The following is a 21,659-nucleotide window of genomic DNA, read 5'->3' on the forward strand; positions in this document are numbered from 1 at the left end:
TTTAAAAGGGCACCAGCTCCAGCGTGGCCGGCTAATTTATGGGGAAATTAATTCCTCCTCCAGAAGTGCCTGATCTCTCCATGGACTGCACAGGGAGCCTGGGCAGCTAGCTCAGATCTCTGCTATCAGTCCTGCCACTGATGGCTTTCAACACATCCAGAAGATGAAGGTAGGATGAACCTGTAATAATAACTGAAGAATCACTGGATATGGGTATTTATACCTAATTAAAGACTTGACTAAATCAAGCAGTAGACAATACAGGCAGGTTGACTTTGGGGAGACTTTGGGACATTTTACTGAGGGGTTGTGGGAGGTCTGCTATACCCCCAGCCACAAGAAAACATCTTCTTGCTCCACAATAAATGGAAATGCGTGCAGTGCCTTGAGGAAACAGGCTGGAGAAGGAGGCAAAAGAAACCCTAGGGCCTGCAAAATCCCATTTTTACATTTAAAAATAGAAAAGCCAAGCCTTCCAAAAAGCTTGAATGCCTCAAGAAAACCTCTGGATCTGACAGTGCTCAAGCAGGGCCCGTTACAGGTTTTTCTTTGCAGTATGAGGTAGGAAGGAAAAAGCACCCAGGGAGGGAAAGTTCATCTGCATTCATTCTCCCCCTTGGATGTCAGGGGCGCTTTTGTTTTCCAGCAGTGCTTATTATTCATGCAGCTATCTCATTAGACAGCTGAAATACAGCTACAGCTTGGGGCTCATCACGGCCCGGGCCCCACCGCAGAGCCGTGCGGTGTCTCAGCTTTCCACCCCGTGGGAAGTCCCGACGGAGCTGGCAGGGTGGTGCTTGGTGCCTGCCTTTGGGCACTGGTGCCAGTCAGTGGTAGTTTGGTCATCTTTTCCCCATTGTATTCCTCTCTTGTCCTCTTGCAATCAAAGGTTTTGTCCTGGATCCTAGGCCACCATACACCATATGTGTAGGCTTAGCATTGCTTGTCCTGAGGGTCCTTCAGCTCTCAGCAGCAATCTTCCCAAACAAGAGCTGCTATCTCCGGATGCTTCCCTTGTTCCCAGATGTTTCCAGTAAGCCACTGTGCCTGTACACATCATCTTGACCACCTGCACTGAGGCCAGGTTGCCAAGCCCAGCTGTGCCAAATCCCTATTCTGCAATGCAGCCGGTCGGCTTTGCCGATTCCAGATCGACTGGATGGCTCTGAGGAGGAGGAGGACTCTGCTTCTGGACTTTTACTGAGCTTCTGTGTCCCCCCCCGCCTCCTCCCAGCTGGTGAACGTTGCTGGAATCTCTGCTTTGAACCAGAATCTGGTCTCAGACTCCTAACTAGTTTCTAACCACCTCAGACTGGTTTCTAACCATATTGGGTTTGCTGCAGCCAGTTACTGGCTTCAGAAGTGATGAAGTTGATCTCTGAAAGTGGGGAGGAGGCAGTGTGCCTGCTGCTGAAGACGGTTCTGCTTCATTGAGAGCGTCCTGTGTAGTCCCACCTTTGGGATTTCGTTGGCTGGCTGGAGCCACCAGTGCTGTCACCAGGAGGGACCACGTGCATCCCGGCACGCTTCGCTGTGGTCGGCAGCAAGTCGAGTGTGATGGATCCCACCTCCTGGCACCAGTGCAGAGCAGGGTCCTGGGGGATCTGCTAGCCACAAGACCCTGCTCACCCGAGCAGCGGGAATGCTGCGGGGGGTGTCAGCCACAGCAAATGTGAAACCCTAAATATTTGTACACAAAGGCCATGCTGAAATCCCCATCCCGGTCCAGACATCAGAGGTGTCAATTTTGATTTCCCAAACACAGAGAGAGCCCTTTCAGCCCTGGCCCGCTCAGACACTGCAGCTTTAATGTCCAAGCACCCAGCGTGTTTCCACTCCCCTCAAATGCATCAATCAGGTCTCGCTGAGGCTCTGAAAGAGCTAGTTTGTTAAACAAACACACTTAGTGTAAAAAGTTTATTCCAGTTAATTAGGACTTCATTGCAATGGAAACAAATTACCCAGCTGTCATCTGCCAAGTCAAACAGCAATGGGGGAGAGGGGGTCCTGGCCAGGCAGGAGACAAACAGCCATCTCAGGCAACCTTATTTATGGCCTTTTTATGTATTTCTGTATTTATTTGGACATTCCTGAGCTGGAGAGCTGGGTTATTGCCGAGCTGCGTGCCCCAGCACTTGCACAGCGTAGGCTGTCACCAGCAGCAGGTTATCTGCCTGTGAGGCTCCCAGGCAAGGAGCCAGCACTGGACCGGGCGGGCACTGCCCCTGGGGACCTGGGGGCTGGCGTCTGTGTCCCCAGGCACATCCCTTTGGGTTTAGACTGGGGCTTTTGCTTCGGAGAAGGAGGTGAGGTGCTGGATGTGCAAGCGATGGGCAGAGCTGCTGGGCCCTGCTTACCGGTGGAGCTGGGGGATTGCAGGGGTCCCCGCACTGGGGTGGGGAGGCACTCGGGAGGGCCGGGGGCTGGTGGTCACTGAGAGCTTTGCCCAAGGCAGGGACTCCCACGCCACCGTGGTTCCTTGCCCTCTCAGTGGGATGCCTCATGTCTGCATTGATCCGGGGTATGAATCGTCATTCCTGCTGTAGCCTTATTCTCCCTGCCCAGCCCAGGCAATTAACTTTTAGGCAGGAGAGGCGTAAGCACTGCCTGATGAGTCTCCCACTCATTTCCATCTCATTTTCTTTAAACAGACACCCCGTCGACACCCTTCTTTCCTTCTAAATCTTTTATTGGGAAAAAAGCGAGGAAGGAGGTGCTGGGATGGGGGTTAGGGAAGCCGGAGGCAGGCAGGGAGCAGTACTTGCTGGGAGCCAGAGGCCACGTGTTTCCCACGGGAGTGCTCGGGGAGCCGAGCAGGATGGTGCTGGCTCCCGCAGCCGGCACGCGGAAGTGACAGATAAACCCGCAGGATTAGCAGTGTGTATCGTTGCAGGAGAGCAGCATCCCCTTCCTGGAGCATTAGTCACCCGAGCCTGACGCCGGGGCGGGGGAGGCAAGTGCAAGTCATCAAATTACGTCCTTCTGCCTGCTCCCGTGTCGTGTCCCCCCCCCCCCCCCCCCGTCCCTCCCGTCCCCCCCTGCTCCCAGGTGGCCTGTCCTTGCTTTGTGCCCCTCCAGCTCTGCCCTTGGTGGCCGGGGTGGGGACGGGGGGGGGGATGTTGGCCCCGGGGATGGATGGATGGATGCGAGCAGCACATCTCCGCTTGGCCGTGGAGATCCTCTTGCCTGTCGTAGCAGGCGGCGTGGTGGGTTGGGGTGGCACAAGCATGGAGGCTCTCCCCACTGACCTCGGGGATGCATTCTCCCCTGCGGGCCTTGGGGACATGGAGGACAAGAACAGCTCTTTGCCCATGTGCTGGGACCTTCCGCTGGGCTTGGACTTCTCTTATGTGCCTGGTGGATAAACCCAGGGCTCTTCCCCCCTTCTCTTCTACTGCGATCGCATCCAGGCCAGATTTTTCTGATCCTATGAAGTCCTGAAATTCACATTTGAATTTCACATTGCGAGCGAGTTGCCATCCCGAGACTTTTATACACTTTCAAAGAATGTTTCTGTTGCCTTATATCTGTGAGATCACCGTGGCCTGTGCTCTGAGGTTTCTGTCTGTGATGACGTGTTCGGGGGGGATGGAAGGCCTGGATCAGGGCATGCATCCTGAGAGGGGCCTGGAAGGGGGCGAATAGCAGAGCCGAGCACTGATAGCTGCAGAGATGAGTCCTGAAACTGGACTGATCTCTTCTGAAGGATGCAGGAAAGATGGTGACCAGCACTGGCAAGGACAGATTTGGCTTTGTTTCTGGAGCTTGGAAGGGAGCGGAGGAGGGATTGGGAAGTTTGGTGCAAGCATCTTGGTTCCTTGGGGTCAGCTGGCCCATCTTGAGAGGTAGTTTGAAAACACAAAGATAAAAGTCAGCAAGGAACCTCAGCGCCACGTTTCCCTGCCCGAGAGCTGGGCTCTGTTGGAAGTAGCCCACCATTGCTTCAGAGGCAGCGGTGCCCCCTCGGACCCGCAGCGATCTGCACAGGGGTTCCCATGCCCCTACTCCCCGTGGGAGCCTCAGCAGGCAGAGCTGGGACTCAGGGTGCCAGGCATCTCCCTCCTCTGGCTGGCAGCCCTCTATTATTAGGGACTTTAGCTTTCTGTTTCTAGATTGACTTGTTGTCAGTGTTTATTTTTAGCTCCTCCAGTGCCTCGCAGATTCATCGAGGGATTCTTTCTTTCCCTCCTACAGGTTTGTTTGTAATGTAGCCGCGTTGATTTGAGCCACAAGCAGGAGCTTTCAGCGCCGGCGGGGGCTGCACTGCAGTGCTGGCTGAGCAAATTACCTTTGCGGGTTTATCTAAGGTTGCTGGGTCCGTGGGGTGTGGGCACCCTGGGGGCAGTCATCCCTGCGAGACCAGGGTGCTGAGAGGGCCCGTCGCTCCTGCCTAGAGCCGCCGGTCCGGATGCCTCGCGGTCATCACTCAAAATCCCTGTCAAAGCGTGCTGGGTGGCTGTTGTCCCCTTTGCTCTTCTCAGCACTGCCCTCCTCAAGGTTTCTGTCTTTTCACTACGCAGGGGAAAAAATTCAGATCAACATCACCATACTGGCTGCGTGGAAACAAAACCCAGGGTCCTCCCGCAGCTCCACAGCCAGGTTGGATGGAAATTTTTAAGCATTTTTTTAAAGCCCTGCATAAAATAATTCAAAACAAGTTGTGAGTATATTTTGGACTCCAGTGGAGCTGTCATCGTCGCCTCACTTCGCCCGCTGGCTATCCCAGACAAGGGCTCACTTTGAGCATACCCTACTGCTGAGCAGGGGGGGAATGTTTTCATTCCTAATTTAGAGCATCCGTCCCGCCGGGGTCCAGCTCCCCGTCTCCCGCTGAGCCCAGCGCAGCGCTGGGAGCCCGGGGGCTCCCTGCAGCGAGTTTACCTGTCACCACCAGCTCCAGGGCTGTGCTAACATGTTCGTTATGGAAATGTGACTCTCTTTGGACTTAGCCTCCTTCTTCTTGCCCTGGGTTGGCGCTCAGTGGGGGATGTGTGAAGGTACAGTTTGTGCTCTGTTTTTTCCAGGATTTCTGTTATTTTGTAGAGGAGGGTAAGTTTGCTTATTTTTAAACACCTAAAATATAGGTTGATATTCAGTATAGGCTTGCTGTTTTTCCTGGGGAGAGACAGCACTGGGAGGTCCTGTTCAGGTACAGCTTTGGTGGTGGTAGCTCCATCACTGTGGCTCTGATCCAGGAAAGTGCATTTTTCTGAAGCATTGATCTCCACGGACCACTCTTACCCTGGGAGATGAGCACATGCTTAAGTGTTTTGTTGGACCTGGTCCTGTAAAAGCAGAGTCCCTTCAGCAGCTGAGGGAACCAAAGCCAACGATTCAAGCAAACCTGAAAGCCACTCGCAAGGCCATGAGAGTTAGGTCCCATCGCAGCAGCAAGGCCTCAGCATCATGGTGTTGCAGCTTCTCTTCCTCTCCACGGATTAACCAGCTGCAAGGAGGAGTAAGGAGAGCAGGCACTGGAGCCACATGTCCCTGAGGAGTGGGCGGTGGGACGTGCTGAAGGAGAAGACAGGGACCAGTGCCTGCAGTGGGGCTCTTGCTTGCTTGTATTTTGCAAAGCCATCGATCAGCCATCACCTAATGGTGCTTTCTATGGTGGTCGGGTTATAGCTGGCTGAAATCATGCCCAGGATTAGCAGAGGGGCTTGGGGTACCTCTGTGATGAGCCTAATGTCAGACTCCACTTTAATCGAGTGACCTGGTGCTGGAGGTGAGAGGTTTTGAACATGGAAGCAGGTGCTGTGGTGTGCCAGGTCCACGGTGGACTTTCCCCTCTCTTCTCTTGGTTATTTTGCTTTGGGGTCTGACTGCAACTTTTCTGGTGTGGAAGTCGTCACTGAGGCTTTTCTGACCTTTATTTTTATAATGTTCATTAGCACAGTTCCTTTCAAAGAACAGCACGTTCCCTCCCTGTCCTCGTTTTCTCCCTGGTTAATAACCCTTTGCTGGTTTGGCTCATTTGGAAAAAGAGACAGTAGCTTTGGGAATGATTCCTGGTATAATAGACAGACGTCAGCATTTTCAATCTGATCTGAAAAGTGGCATTAATTGAAAGAGAGAGCTCAGTGATATGACTGCAGAAGGCCCATGTTACGTGTCTGAGGAGCATTGAGCCAACCTGTATCAAAATGTGGCAGTGTGCCTGTGTTCCTCTGCGCTGCTGAGAGATGCGCTGAACCCAGATGGGTGCTTTTCCTTTCAGAAATGGGCTCTAACAGCAGCCTCCTGTTCCTTCCTTCCCTCCCTGAGGTTCCGCTTTGGATATACCCGTTGCTGAGGCTCGTGGTGCAGTGAAAACCCTTATAACAGGGTTGAGTGGTGCAGAGGAAGACCTAAGGTGCGAGATATTGTACAGCAAAGGCTGAGCTGTTGCATGCGCCATGGGTGTTGGAGGCATGTGCTGGGGGGACCATGTTTTGGCTGGGGTTGGATGGGAGGTGGTTGTAGTTTCTGAACATCTGCTCTGCTCCAGAAGCCCCCACCATCTTCCTCCGTTGGGTTTTATCGGTGCCGAGGAGCAGACCGAGGACACCAGACTATGGTTTGAAGTGAGCAGGGGCAACCATCGCAAGGCCATGCTCCAGACTTTCTGCCTCGGGGGGTGGGGGTGGGTGTGGAGCAAGTGCCAACATTGCATCCCAAATGCTGAACCCGTGGGTGTTAGTGACCCAGCCCCGTCGCGAGGACCCGCGGGCATTATCTGGAGGTAGGGAGCCTGCTGCTGGGTTGGGGAGAGTCAGGAGACCACCTGCCTGGTGGGACCCTTCCCTGGGGAGAAGGGGTATATACCAAGCAGGGCTGAGTCACCACCTCAGAGCAGAGAAAAGGCTGTGTCCTTTGGGTGGTTTCAGTAAATCTGGGATTTAGTTCCAGGGGAGGTTAGGATTGTTGTGTGAGATTGGCAGTCAAGGGAAAGGAAGCAAGAGGCACCAGTGAGATGCCCTAAATCTCGGAGACAAGGTCTCCCATCTTACCTGTTGTAACCTTGACCGCTTCAGGGTAGCTTTTCCACTGTCTGTGAAAAGCACAGCTGGTTCAGAAACATCTCCAACCACTGTTCTTCTCCAGAGCACAGGGCCCAGCTCTGCAAAAAAGAGGTGTCATTCTGCAGAGCCTCCAGAAACTCAACTCTCAGCTGCGGTGCCCTTTGGGCCTTCTGGCTGGTCACATCAAAATGTGGTTTGCTCTGAGAAGAGGGGAGGCACTTGCTCTGTGACAGTCTGGATGGAGTTGCAGCGAGGTGTGAAGGGTGCTGTGTCCTGGGGGACCTGCCTGCTGTGGTGTGCCCACCCCACGGACAGTGTTTGCCATGCGCTGAGATGTGTTTTGGGCAACGACCTGAGATGTGTCCCCTGCTGGAGGATGGAGAGGGAACACAAGACCCCTGGAAAACATCCACACTGCTATTGCCAGCGTGAATAATCCACCCCTTCTTGATTCTTCAGGGCTATGGGTTTTCTCCAAGGACAAACCCTCCCATGGTTTATCTTTCATTGCTGGCTCTTCGCTTTCTGAGTGGCTGAAACCACTTTTGAAGACTTTGGGCTGATGGCAGCCAGCACTGCAGAGCGCACCATGCTGGGATTTTAAGTCAGCTGGGGCAAAGTCTTACATCATGGGTTTGTCATTGCATTTCTGCAATGTGTTTCGTGCTTGTGTTGGTGGGCAGATGTTGTCCAGTGGTAGAGAGGGCCTTGCACAACCACAGAGCAGTCACGCAGTTTGATGTGTGAAGTCCAAGCCCACGATGAAAGGCAGAGAGTGAGAAGGTCACTCGTCATGGCTCACATCTCTAGCACTGGCTTTACCCAGTGGTTGTGGTCTTTTCTGCAGGATTCTTTGATTGGAAATGAAGGTGCCTCATCTCCCCCATCACTCCAGGATCAGTCCAGGTTGAGATGTAACCCTCTCACATCTCTGTCCCTTCAACCACTGCCCTCAGCCTGGTCATGCATGAAGGGCATTTTAGGTGTGGGAGCTCAGCTGATGGGCTGTGCTTCATCTGGAGGACGTCAAGTTCCACTGGTTCTCCTTCCGAAGGATGACTGTCTTGCATGAAGAGGCTCCCGTGTCATAACAAGATGCCTTTCACTGGCCTGGCTGGCACGGTCATCCTTCATGGGGTCTGAGGTCATGGGCCTCACGGTGATTTAATGATGCTGGGCGTGGTGAAGTGTAGACAGCTGGCTTCTGAGCAGCTCGTCTCCCCGTGAGTGTTCAAATAGCAAAGGCCAGTCCCTGCAGCCCTTGGGGATTGGTGAATAATAAGAGTTACTAGGGAAACCGAGGCACAGAGACTTTAGCTCACAGGTGAGGCCACTCAGCCCAGACCCATGCGCTTTGATCCTCATAGTACCAGACAAAAGCCATTGTGCTGGGTCCTCTCGCTGTGGTCACCCACCTGGCCGGTCCTTGGCCAGATGCTGGCTGGAGACGTGCCCCCCCCCCAGGTCCTACACCTCTGACAGACCACAGCAAGGTTCCCAGCCTTGGAAATGGCTTTGGCCAGTCCTGCTTGGCTCCTGCTGCAGCGCACCCCTCCTCCCAGTCATCAGTGCTTGCCTTTGGGGTTGCTCACATTGAGCCCAGGCCGTTTGCTCTTCCCCAAGGGCGGCAAGTGCCTCTTGCTCCCCCTTGCCTTGTTGCTGGAGTTTCTCGTGCCCCAGGCGCCGAGGAGCTCTCCTCTCACTTGGCTGCAGAAACGGGCTCAGCATCCCAGAAATTCAGGCTTTCATGTGGGAGCCAATAGTCACACAGCCTCCATCCAGAAACCATCATTATTGACCGCTTGCTTTTTCTTGGTTTCTTTGAACTACAGCTCCCAGGATGCCTGAAGATATGCAGACATCCCGAAGACAGTGGTTTCCCATAAACTTTTGGGGTTTCATGCTTTGCAGGCAGGAATGTTTTTATTGCATCGCAAATCCCTTCAAGTCCCTCAAACCTCCATGGCGCTTCCCCGCCGTGGGGCAGACGCGGTGGCTGGAGGCGGCTGCAAAGGAGGCATGCCAAGGGCTTTTCTCGCCTGCATTTTTCCCCTTCTTGCAAGAGGGACCTTTGTAAATCCCAGTCATGCCTTTTCAAGGGGACTTTTAGACTGGGAGGAAGTTTGGACGAGCTGAGGTTTGCCTGTAGGGATGTGTTTCCTCTCTTCCTTGTTCCCGTTATTTCAAGGGGTGCGTCCTGCATCCCTGTGCTCATTGCTGAGCAAAGCAGGGGCGATGCTAATGGGCAAGTGACTTGGGCAGGGTGGCGAGAGGTTTTCGCTGAACTGGGAAGAGCTGGGGATGCAGGGAAGATAAAAAGATGCAGATTCATGCACCCGTGCAAGAGAGCCCAGCGGGCTGAGTTTTAAATCCTGACGTGCTCACAAGACCGAAGAGAAAAACAGAGAGAGAAATTTTCCTGTAGCATAGAAAGATGTGATTGTAACTGTGACCTGGTGGGTCCCCATCTCCCAGCCCCCCAGCGCAGATTCACCCACCAGGCCAGGGGAAGCACTGGGGGACAGTGCATGCTGTGCACAAGTCCCAGGGGTGCCCTCACAGCTCCACATCTTCCTGCTGCCCATCCTGGGACTGCGAGGAGGGTGCTGGAAGCAGAGCAGGGTCTGTGGCATGGACCCAGCTGCCCCTAATAACCATTTACTTTCTGTAGGAGAGGAAACATGGAGGAGACAATGGGGCTGTGTGTAACTCAGTGGCATTTTGCGGCATTGTTCTTCTGACCGCAAAAATACTTTAATGAGTTTTTCCCATTTGGTGCTGGTGAACACTGATGTTAGATCTTATAGTCACTTGCAGTATTTTGCCTTCCTCCTTTTCCCTTTGGTTTGTGAAAAAAAAAAAAAAAAAAAAAAAAAAAAAGCCCAGTATCCTCCATGGGTTAAGTTTTAGTATGTATTTCTTCTGTAGGTGCTACTTGACCAGTTTGAGGAGCTTTGTGAATGAAACATGGAGGTGCTGGGTGCCCTTCGGGGGCCACCAGCACCCGCAACCACCCAGCTGTCGCAGGAGGCAGCAGGGGCATGGCTGTGTGCCCTGGGGACGTGTCCTGGCCCTGCTCTGCACTGTCCCTGATCGGCGAGGCCAGCGGGCTGCTGCCGGGGGTCCATTTCTGGGTGGGTGTCCTGGTGCCTCCGGGGTCTGGACTCCTTCTCAGCCCCCCCTCTCGTGTTCTGCGCTGCAGCCCGCTGTGCAAGCACACCTGCCCGCGGAAGCACACCCAGGAGCACAAGCGTGCCCGCGTGCACACGTGGCCCCTGGCACCTGCCCGCCCGTCCCGACAGCCAGCGCTGGTGGCAGGCGGTGTGGTCCGCTGGAGGAGGCGGGTGCCAGCCCAGAAAGGAAAACCATCGAGGCTTTGTGGCCGGCTCGCGTTAACCACATCACTCCTCTCCTGCACTTGGAAAAACCTGACCGCCTGGCAGCCCAGAATAACAAGCTTTTCCATTCCTGCACACAGCGTCAGACGTGGGGCCATTTAAAACAAGAGCCGGCTCCAGAGTGAGTGCAGCGCTCAGACTAAACAACGGCACATCCCCCGGGGGTGGCTCGTCCCCTGCAAAGGGGGATCAGGCTGGAGCTCAGCTGCTGGGCAGGTCAGGACGGCACGGCACGGCACGGCACGGCACGGCACGGCACGGCTCGGCCGGGATGCCGGGACTGCACGGTGCTGCCTCACCAAATGTGGGCTCAGCCTGGGCAGCGGCCGGAGCAGGTGGAGGAAGATGAAGGTCCCAGAGGGCTGAGCCCCTCCAGCGACCTCCTTACCCATCCTTGCTGGTGGCACATGAGGAAAGAGTTTTGCTGGTTTTGTCCTTTTCACTTTTTTCTTTTTTTTTTTTTTTTTTTCATTTTCCCTGGTATCTTTTTAATTAGGATAAAAGCTTTAATTGCTAGGGGGGGGGGGCGGAAATTCTGAAAACTAGGGCTGTGCGCAGAGCTCTCCTGTCCTCTGGCAGGATGGGAGCAGGTCTGCACGTTTCTCTGCCTTGGTGGACGTACAATCAAGCACACTGACACAGCTCGGTTGGAAGAGCCCAAGCTCTCTGTCCTGCTGCTCAGGAAGGAGCAATATCTTCATTAAAAACAACAGTAAAGGGAAATGATAGAATTCTTAAAAATAAGCAAAGTGGTGGGGATTTTGCCCAAGGAAATGAATTTTTGCCCATTTTACTTTGTAGTTTTTATTTAGTTGTCTGTAGATAGTTGGACGCTTGTTTTAAGGTAGATTAAGCTCATTTTGAGGGTGAAGTATACTGGTACATGCTGTTCATGAAATGGTGCTTGTCAATGATACGGTTTATGGTACAGAGTCAGGAAAAGCTCTTTGCTTACATAAAATCATAGAATCAGTTTGGGTTGGAAGGGACCTTTAAAGGTCATCTAGTCCAAGCCCCCTGCAATAAACGTCTTCGGCTAGATCAGGTTACTCAGACCCCCATCCAGCCTGACCTTGAATGTTGCCAGGGATGGGGCATTTACCACCTCTCCATCAGAAGTGCTCACCAAGGCCCTTTGCATCATTTCTCAGCACTCCCGGCTCACAGGGAGCTCCCAGGTGACGGGAGGTTGGCAAATGTGACGCCCGTCTACAAGAAGGGCCGGAAGGAGGAACCGGGGAACTACAGGCCTGTCCGCCTGCCCTCGGTGCCGGGGGAGGTGATGGAGCAGATCACCTCGAGTGCCATCACGCAGCACGTACGGGACAGCCAGGTGGTCAGGCCCCGTCAGCCCCGGGCTGACGAAAGGCAGGTCCTGCTTGACTAACCTCATCTCCTTCCATGACAAGGTGACCCCCGTAGTGGATGTGGGAAAGGCTGTGCACGTTGTCTACATGGACTTTAGTAAAGCCTTTGGCACCGCTTCCCACAGCATTCTCCTGGAGAAACTGGCTGCTCACGGCTTGGACAGGCGTACGCTTGGCTGGGTAAAAAACTGCCTGGCTGGCCGGGCCCAGAGAGTGGTGGTGAATGGAGGTGAATCCAGTTGGCGGCCGGTCACAAGTGGTGTTCCCCAGGGCTCAGCACTGGGGCCAGTTCTGTTTAATGTCCTCATCGAGGATCTGGACGAGGGGATCGAGCGCACCCTCAGCGAGTTTGCAGATGACACCAAGTTGGGCGGGAGCGTTGATCTACCTGAGGGTAGGAAGGCTCCACAGAGGGACCTGGACAGGCTGGACCGACGGGCCGAGGCCAATTGTACGAGGTTCAACAAGGCTGAGTGCCGGGTCCTGCACTTGGGTCACAAACCCCCCTGCAAGGCCACAGGCTTGGGGCAGAGCGGCTGCAAAGCTGCCCGGCAGCAAAGGACCTGGGGGTGCTGGTCAACAGCCGGACGAATAGGAGCCAGAGCGTGCCCAGGTGGCCAAGAAAGCCAACAGCATCCTGGCTTGTGTCAGCACTAGCGTGGCCAGCAGGACCAGGGCAGTGATCGCCCCCCTGCACTCGGCACTGGGGAGGCCGCACCTCGAATACTGGGTTCAGTTTTGGGCCCCTCGCTGCGAGAAAGACACTGAGGTGCTGGAGCGCGGCCAGAGAAGAGCAACCGAGCTGGGGAAGGGTCTGGAGCACAAGTCTCATGAGGAGCAGCTGAGGGAACTGGGGTGGGTTAGCCTGGAGAAAAGGAGGCTGAGGGGAGACCTTACCGCTCCCTCCACCTGCCTGAAGGGAGGTCGTAGCGAGGTGGGGGTCGGTCTCTTCTCCCAAGTAACAAGCGATGAGATGAGAGGAAACGGCCTCAAGTTGTGCCAGAGGAGGTTTAAATTGGATATTGGGAAAAATTTCTTCACCAGAAGGGCTGACAAGCCCTGGCACAGGCTGCCCAGGGAATTGGTTGAGTCACCATCTCCGGAGGTATTTAAAAGAGGTGTAGATGTGGTGCTGAGGGACACGGTTTAGTGGTGGACTTGGCAGTGCCAGGTTAACAGTCGGACTCGATGATTTTAAGTCTTTCTTCTGCAACTTAAATGATTCTATGATTCTCTCTGGGCAACCTGTTCCAGTGCTTCACCACCCTCATCGTAAAAAATGTCTTCCTTATGTCTAGTTTATAATCTCCGCTCTTTCACTTTAAAACCATTACGTCTTGTTCTATTGCTATTTAGTCCCCCCCCACCTCTCCTGTCCCCCCTTTAAGCCCTGGGAGGCTGCTCGAAGGTCTTCCCGGAGCCTTCTCTTCTCCAGGCTGAACCCTGGTGCTGGCTCATATCCAGCTTTTCATCCACCAGTACCCCCAAGTCTTTCTCTTCTTTTAAGCTGTTTTACAAACCCAAATGGAGATAACAGGATCTTAATGTGGCAGGGTGACAGTGTGGAGATCCCAACCTAAATATTGCTTAAAGTCTGGAGAGAGAGGAAACTGCCAGATCATCTTATGTCATCTTCAGGATCCCACCTCTTCTGAAGTCCCACAGCCCCATTCATGGGCCACGTTCATGTCGGTGGGCATGGGATCTCTCAGCAGCATGTCCCACTGCCTCTTTGCCGTACTTGCCCATGGGATGCTTCCCGGTTTGTACCCACGTGGGCATGGGGTGACTCACCAGACTGTGGGCACACGTGCCCAGCATCTCTGTTCTTGTATGGACAGCTGTTGGTCAGAGAGGTGACAGTTGTTATTGTCAAAATGCAAATGAGTAAAATCATTGTTTTGGCAGGGAATTTTTAGGGGAAGGACATGCAAATTTACCTTCCATTCACAATGCACATTGGTATTAAAATACAATGTTTGAAAGTGAAAATAAAGGAACATTTTAATTTGGGACTCATCAGATGGTTCCTTCTGCTTGGATTAGCATCAGATTCGTTGCAGCAAATGCTGTAAGTTTGACAAAACTCTGATTTTCAAAGAAAACAAGAAAAGTTCTACAAATACCATCCATTTCCAGGGATTGTTGCTGCTTTCATTTGCCTCCACTGTCATGAAGTGACTGGCCTGGTACTGAATACTGGACAGGCCAACAGAAATAGGCTTTGGGAAATGCAAGTAGGATGTGTGGTTGGGTTTCTTCCTGGATGCTGCTTTAATCTGGTCTCTAAATAGCTCAGGAAAGTCAAGCCGGGGTTCTGCTCAGAGGCGCAGGACCCGGTGGTGGGAGCTTGGAGCACACCTGAAGGGTGCTGACAGACCTCACCATCGGGGTGGGAGAGAGTGGGCAGCGGGGTCACGAGGCTGCCCAGATCGCTGATGGAGGCTGCACTGAAGGGATGTGTTGTGCTTTTTTCCTTGGTCTTCTTTATAAACACCCTCCAAATAAAACCTGCTTTTCCACAGTGCTCAGAAACAGCTGCGCTGCTTATTTAAACTCACCCATGAAGTATCTCCGTCCTTCTCCCCCTGCTTCCCTTCTCCTTTCATCCTTGGGTATACCTACCCGCCTTGTGTTGCAGATCAGAAATAGAGACTAGCCACCAGCTTGCTAATTGTAATGCAGCCTGATAATGCCAACTATAATTAGCTGTACGTATCAAAGTGGTTGTGCTGGCGGAAGTTTTTTGTGACCCCGTTATCATACTTTAAATAGAGGATCCTGTCTGCTCTGCCCGGCTCCTCATTGCAGAGCCAGGTCCTGCAGAGTCCAACTTGGCCCTTCCCAGCGAGACCAGCCCAACGTCAGCCTAGGTGCCTGCACCTGCCAGGCTTGTGAAGATCCAGGCCTGGCAAAGCCGCGCTCACTGACGTGCTGTGCCAGTGACACAGGGCTGCCCTGGCTTGTGGTTAGTGGGGCTTCGCAGCTCTGACCTGTCTCTGCTTTATGGCTTTAGGGTAGTCATTAACCATGAGGCAGCTTGTGTTGACATGTGCTGTGGCACGAGGACAAATGGTTCAGGTCCTCTGAACTGTTCAGGTTCTCAGGATCAACTTGTCTAGAGCTGCAGCATCGTGTCCCATGACTGTCAGACATCTGTCCTTGTTCCCTCTTGTCGAGACCTTTAGCTTCTTTCTTTACCATCTCATGCAACTCCTGCTACTCTTTCCCCATCGGCAGCATCCCCACCGTCCCTCTCTCTGGCCTCACGAATCCTCAGCCTGCTGGCTAGCTGTTCTGCCATCACAGCAACCCCCCTCGTTGGATCAAAACAGACATCACCAGCTTTGCTCGGTCCCACAAGACTGGCTGGTTTAGCTTGTGAAGACTCATCCTTGGCACACTGGTGAGCCAGCGCACTCACAAAGCTCATCCCCTTAGCAGTGCAAAAGCCTTTGGCTTCTTCTCTGCAGCATCACCCAACCTCACACATTAGGCAGCTCACAAGCCTGGTGTAATAACACATGGAAAAGTTTGTTTGGGTGGATATGCCCAAATTCATCACTTGCTCAAACTGTGGCTGTCCACAGCTGCTCTGTCACGCTGTCTAATCTGTCCTGAGCTTGTCAGGGAGGTAAACGAGTGCCTGTTCCTCTGATGTGCAGTTCGACACTGCAGTGCTTGAGGAGGGGGCAGGGGGAAGAGTCTTCCTAATGTAATCGCCTGCAGGCAGACCTTGGGCTGTAACGGCATCAGATCTCACACACTAATCACGGTTGAGTCAGCCCAAGAAGTGGAAAGCTGAAGTCCCGAAGGAAAGCCGGGGACTCGGAGAAGCTGGGGGTGAGTTCCTCTCCCTGCGCTGCCCTTGGGGTGAGGAACCGAACCTCCTGAGCTGCTCTCTGCTGCCCTGCCGCAGGGACTGCAAGCCCAGCCGAGTTCCTGTGCCGCTGTCGGGGGGGAAGGCACCTCACTGTTGTTCAGCTTCAACTGTTGTGTTCTGACAGCTTCCCGTTTCCATCCTTGGGCAGCACCTGGGGAGTTGGGGGTGAGTCCCCAGGGGTGCGGCAGAGGGGCAGTGTCCTGTACAGGCGTGGGAGGTCGTGAGCAGAAGCCTTGAGTGAGCAACCTGGGCGGGCAGCGATGACCACGTGCAGTCAGTGTCTGTCCTTGAGCTAAGGGAACACATTGAGGGCAGGCTTCAGTCCGGGGGTCCGCAGTGCTTCCCACCCACCACTCACCTGGAGCTAAGGTGTGCAGCATCCATTTGGCCTTGGGCAGCGTCCAGTGCCTGTCACTTGATGTCCCAAAACAGTGGTGGAAGAGGTCAGTCCGCGGCTTGTGCACCCCAACCCTGGACATTGCTCATGGGTTTAGGAGATTGAAGAGGAGGAACGTGAGGAGAGTGGAGTACGTGGCCATCTGTAGCTCACCAGGTTCCCTGTGTTGTCACCCATGAGCACGCAAAGATCAGAGACCAGTGGCCAAACCCACTTTCCTGAGTGGTGAGAGCAGGAGCAGGACAGCTTGGCAGCGTGGAGGGGCTTTTGGGCCTTATCTGAAGCTCGCCTGGGGCCCCCAAAAGTTTTGGTGGGAGTCAGGGCAGTTTTCAGCATCGCCACCTCTGCTTTCTCCCCTTCTCAATAGGAACAGAGAGCAAAGCAGGGCGGGGCAGGGTGGCAGGGGCTCACGGCATCTTCTGAGGGTGCCAGTGGGGTTTGGTGGCATGTTGTTGCATCAGGAGTGCCACAGAAAGCCCAAAGCCAGTGGAGGTAAACCCAAGGCATTGCTGCCTTCTGCCTGGTGGTCCCTCCGCAGCTGAGCCTGGTCCCCCTTGTTTGAGCCTGGTCCTGCTGTCCCCTCACCCAAGCCCAGTACCCCTTGTCTGAGCCCAGTCCCCCCATCTGAGCCTGGATCCCCCGGCTGAGCGCAGTCCCCCCCGGCTGAGCCCGCACAGACTCGTGGTTATGTAAAGCCCCAGCGAGCACGACCGGGAGATTCTTCAGTGTCGGAATCTGAGTCACATGGGGCTGTTTTATTTCCCCCTCTGCTAATCTCGTTTCTATAGAAACAAGATTGGGAGGAAAAAAAAAAAAAAAAAAAAGAGCAAAAAAAAAAAAAAAAAAGAGCCAAGCACAGAGCGAGCGAGAAACCTGAGGTGATGGGTGAGGGAAGCGGAGGTGGCGGATGAGGAGGTCGGGCGCACGGGTGGGATCAGGGGATCCTGGCCGGGATGGGAGCGTGCCTGTGGTTGCGTGCGTCGAGGGGACAGGGACTCTCCCAAAGAGCCACTCTCGGATGAGCTGCTCCTCCGGCAGCAGGTGATCAGCAGAGCCCGGAGGGAAGGGAGCAGAGGCTGTGCAGGTGAGTGAGCATCGCTCGCGCGGCTCCCGGCACGGCACGGCACGGCTGTGCCCGGCTCACCGGGGCTCCTGGCCCGGGCTGCTGCTTCGGGGACCCGCTGGTGGCTGGACCCACGGTCGGTGGGCACCGTGCCCCACGCGCGCTGCTGCAGCGCAGGGTTTGCCGGAGCGGCGTTCGCGGTTGACGCTTGCCCCGGAGGCTGGCTGCGTGTGCGCGGCCGTGCAGCCCTGCACATTCCCTTTCTGAAGCCTCTCTCTCTCTCCCGTAAAAGGCTGCTGCCTGCTCGGGAGGCACCTTTCCAGCTTCAATTATTTTTCCTCTGTTTTATTCTAACTGCACCTGTGCAAATAAAACGCTCACAGGAGCCAAACCGCGCAGCTGCGGGGAGCGCAGAGAACTGTACTCGCTCCCAGCCCCACTCATTCCGAGGCAATGTCCGGCTTCCCGAGGCCAGGCTGCAGCCGGGATGCCCGTGGGGATAAGCCCAACTCAGAAGCTGGTTTTGCAATGGCTGTTCTCAAAGGGAGGACCAGCTGAAAATGCTGCTTGTTTGCCTGCTGCCAAGTGCCTGGGCTGCCCACAGCCACCGCACAGCTTGTCCCAGGACTTTTGCTTGCCTGTGCTAATTCAGGAGGCCGGCGGCTGCCTGCCAGGAGCTGGGTTAGTTCAGAACCACGTACAAGCGCGTGCTGCTCCCAAGTCTCAGGCTAGGGAGTGCAACAAGTGGGAGTTATTCCTGCCTGGGCTAAGATATCTCCATCTCTATGGGACGAGTGGCTCGTGCCTGTGTGGTGGCGAGGGCACTGGCTGGCTGTGCTGGTGGAGCAGGAGCGTTGCTGGTCCTGTGCCGGTGCCTGCGCCGGCGCTGCCTCATGACCTCTGTCATCCCACCCCCGTGGCACGGGGTAGCTGTGCCTGCACGGCCCACGGTCTGCCCTGCAGCTCTGGCCACGGCACGGCTGGGTCTTGCAGGGCCAGCGCCTGGGTGAGGCGCCGCACGAGCACCCGGGCTTCTGCGGGCTCACTCTGACGGCTGCTGACTGCCGAAATGCGCTGCTTTTTGCAGAGGCTGCCTGCGATGTCCCTCCAAGGGCCACTGCAGGGGAGAGGGAGGGCCGCAAAGCTGAAGGCACAGGGATTTAGCTTGTCATCCCTTTCCAGTTGTGGCGTGGTGTGTGTGTGGGGGGGGGGATGTGGCGGTGAGGCATTGCAAACCCCTCGGCTGGATTCGCGCCTGTGCGCACTGGTGAAGCTGGAAGGATGAATCGAGTCCCTGTGTATTTCTGTACTAAGTCAGCTTTGGGAAATGTCATTGCTCATCCGCCTGCCTGGCCAGCGAGGGGGTGGAGGGCGGCGCTTCAGACCCTTGTCCTCATCCAGAAGGGCAGCTGAATGGATTTTTGTGCCGGGATGCTGCGTCCTGTGATGGCTCAGCGAGCTGGCTGAGCCACAGGCAGGACGGGGCCAGGCTGCCAGCCCGCCGTGTCTCTCTGCTCTGCCTGCCTTCCCACTGCCTCAGCAAGCCAGGGGCTTTGGCAGTCACCCACGCTGGGGTCAGACCCTGAGAAAATGTACCCGGTGAAGGGATGGGCATCAGGCTGGTGCTACACGGCACGTTCAGGCAGCACAGCTGGCCTGAGAGCTCTGCCCTTTGCTGAACCAGAGTCTTCCCCCTTGGTCAGGCTGGGCTGTGCTGGCAGCAAGGGGCTGAGTGCTGCTCTGGGCGCTGGTTCATCCCGGCTGCACACCCCAGGGAGCCATCAGCACACACCACGCTGGGCACAGCACTGTCCCCATCTCTCTCCAGCAGCAGCATCAGCCTCTGGCTGCCCCTGCCTGCTCGGCGCCTGCGGCGAGGGCCGGGTGCTGTGCCTGATGCCAGGGGGGTGTTTGCTACGCCGGGTCCTGCCGCCCCCACGTGCACACGAAGCGATGGTTTTATGGGGGAGATGTCACGTGCGGGCTTTGCATCCCCACGCCCCGCTGGCAGCGGCACTCCTGCCCCCCCAGTGCTGCAAGCTCTGCTCCGCCGGGAGGTTTGGAGAGGAGGGCTCAGGATGGGTATTACTGCAAGAGTCTCCAGGGTCGATAATTATTTCTGGGGAAAAGATGCTGTGTTCTGACTTAAACGCTGACATGGGACTCTGAACATGTGTAATCTGGCTGACAGATGGCAAGTCACAGAGGTGTGATTTATGATACAGCACAGTAGCTGAACAACCTTCTCTGGTTGTCAGGAGACAATTCTTCTCAGCGCCGTGGTTGATGTTTCAATTGATGGTTTTCCCCGCACGTCCCCTTGGCTCCTCAGCAGCGTGCGGGGATGGCCAGGGAGCCTTGGCAGGTCCTGGCATGGCAGGCTGGGTCCGCCGAGCCCCGGCAGCGCCGATGCTGAGCTGCTGTAGAGATGCTGCTTCTGGCGGTGGGGTGAGCAGGTCACCCCAAATCCTGTGCGGGCTGGACCATGAGCAGGCAGGGCTGGGGCCTTGTCCCCATCCCGCGGCTGGGATGAAGCTGGCTCAAGGTGGCAGTGGCTCTCTGGAGCTGCCTGTTGCCCAGACCAGCACTTGTGGTGCCAAGTGTGCTGGTGCTGATGGGAGAAAGCACAAAAATCTTGCCCATCAGTGAAGCGCACAAGAGCACGGATGCCGACAGCTGTGGGGAACCCACCTTATTCGTACAGCCTCTCCGTGCCTCAGTTTCCCTGCTTCTACCTTAAGATCCCTAACGTTGACCTTTCGCAAGGGACAGGAGCGCCTATTAGTGTTTGGAAAGCACTGGGGAAGTAAAAGTGTGGTCCTGGCAGTATCCCCCTCCCCGTGTTAGAGGCTCATCTCTGCTGCCACCCGCAGAGCACAGACCCCGGGCACAATGCCCGGTGTGGCTGCGGGAGCATCCCAACCCCAGGGGAGCAGAGCAGCCCCAGCATGAGGAGCTCGGGGAAGCTGGGGCCTTGGTGGGGCCAGGGGAGTGGGGCAGAGCAGGCTGCTGGCGTCAGGCTGCGTTTGCCTGTGTGCACGGCAGAGCAGGTATGATTCATTCCCTCTTCTGCAGTACAGTTTATGTAAAGCAGCACTGTATAAATAGCCAGATGATACTGTAATGTGCTCCTGGCTTTCTAATTAGTGATGCTTCTGCTGGAGCTTTTGGGTCTGGTGGAGGTGAGAGGAGGCTGGTTCATTGCTGAACACTTGGGTGAGTTGCTGACAACTCTCAAGGCTGTCGGCGTGGTCGCAGCCATCTCCTTTAACCTGGCTGTGAGCAGCTGGAGGTGGTGGGTGAACCGGCTGAGTGACTGGCAGGAAGGTTGGTCTGGGGTGAAAGCAGCACCCAACATCTCAAGATTCTTGGTCATCTTCTGGCCTGTCGGTGGCCTCGCTTTTCCACCCTGGGTTGGGCAGATCTAGGCAGCACCTGCCCATCGCCGTTCTCCCTGCGCCTTGCCCTGTGGTGCCGTGCTGCGGGGGGAGTCACGCTGAGGCCACATGTCCCTGAGCACCCAGGTGGCTTCTCCAGCCCCACCAGCTCACCCTGCCCCCAGGGACTAATGCTCCCTGTCGGCACGTCACCCTGTTTTCCCTCTGCCATCTCTTCTTGGCAGATGCTGTTGGCTCTATCCAGTGGCTGCTCCTTCCCTGCTTGGGGCAGGTGTCCGGGTAAACCTCCTGGGCAATTGTCCCAGTGGTGTTGATCACAAGAGACACATACTGGCATGACAGAGGCACTTGTCTGTCGTGGTGGGTGGCTGCCTTCTTGCATCCGTGCAGGCGATTTGGGATTTCTCAGCTCCACCATCCCTGCTGGAGACCAGTTCGGGAGGGGTGGCTGTACCGGTGCAGGGAACATGGTAGGGATAGGGTGAGCACAGCAAGCAGGCCAGCGCTCTCCAGACAGTCCAAAATGTCATGAGATCAACATCCCCAGCGGCCTGGCAGCTGGGCGTGGAGCCCTCACCCCTGCGGGGTAGCAGGAGCCTCTCCTGGGGAGGTGGAAAGCCGGGAGGCGTTCAGCCCAGTGCCACTGAGGAGGTGCTGTAGGAAGCCAGCAGCACCCCGGCCCACCACCCAGTCCCGGGGTCCACCCCGAGTTCGGCTCGCCTTGGGGGGCTGCTGCAGAGCATCAGCAGCTGGTGCCTATGCCTCCCTAATTTGGGATCTTATTCGTTACAGCTGAGCTTTGACACCAGATCAAAGGAGTGGCGAGGTGGAGGGGATGGTGTTAGGGCTCTGGTCGATGGGCTTTCACAAGGCGCCTGGATCGCTCCTCTTCGAATGCCTCTTCTCCGGCTGCGAGCAGGGGAGAGCTGGGGTTTGGGTTTCTTGTTGGGTTTCTTTTAAGGCAAACCTCATCCTTTACATCAAAGTAGTATTTCTTCTCAAGAATGTAAAGAATGGCCCTGGAAGGTCTAAGCGGCTCTTTCCCAGCGGTGATTGGAGAGACAAGAGCCTTCTCCAGAAAGCTGTCTCCACCCTGTCCCCAGCAACAGCAATTCATAAGCTGAAAAATAAATCAATAACCAGAGTTAA

The 21,659-nt window shown here is 55.4% G+C and overlaps 1 protein-coding gene across 15 annotated transcripts in view; it reads left to right on the forward strand.

Moving 5' to 3' along the window:
* LOC116964400 (ankyrin repeat and fibronectin type-III domain-containing protein 1-like) overlaps nucleotides 1–21,659 on the forward strand; it is a 259,270-nt gene that overhangs the window by 195,571 nt on the left and 42,040 nt on the right. For 2 of the 15 annotated variants that reach the window (XM_033003986.2, XM_033003987.2), the window contains exon 1: nucleotides 16,783–17,133. The exons of the other annotated variants lie outside the window; for them this stretch is intronic. The gene's annotated coding sequence lies outside the window, so the exon portion shown is untranslated. Of the gene's footprint in view, nucleotides 1–16,782; nucleotides 17,134–21,659 lie in introns of those variants that run through there. 15 annotated transcript variants of the gene reach the window in all.

This window comes from Tyto alba, unplaced genomic scaffold (assembly GCF_018691265.1).
Source record: "Tyto alba isolate M040663 unplaced genomic scaffold, T.alba_DEE_v4.0 Super-Scaffold_28, whole genome shotgun sequence".
In the NCBI taxonomy this organism is placed as follows: Eukaryota; Metazoa; Chordata; class Aves; order Strigiformes; family Tytonidae; genus Tyto; species Tyto alba.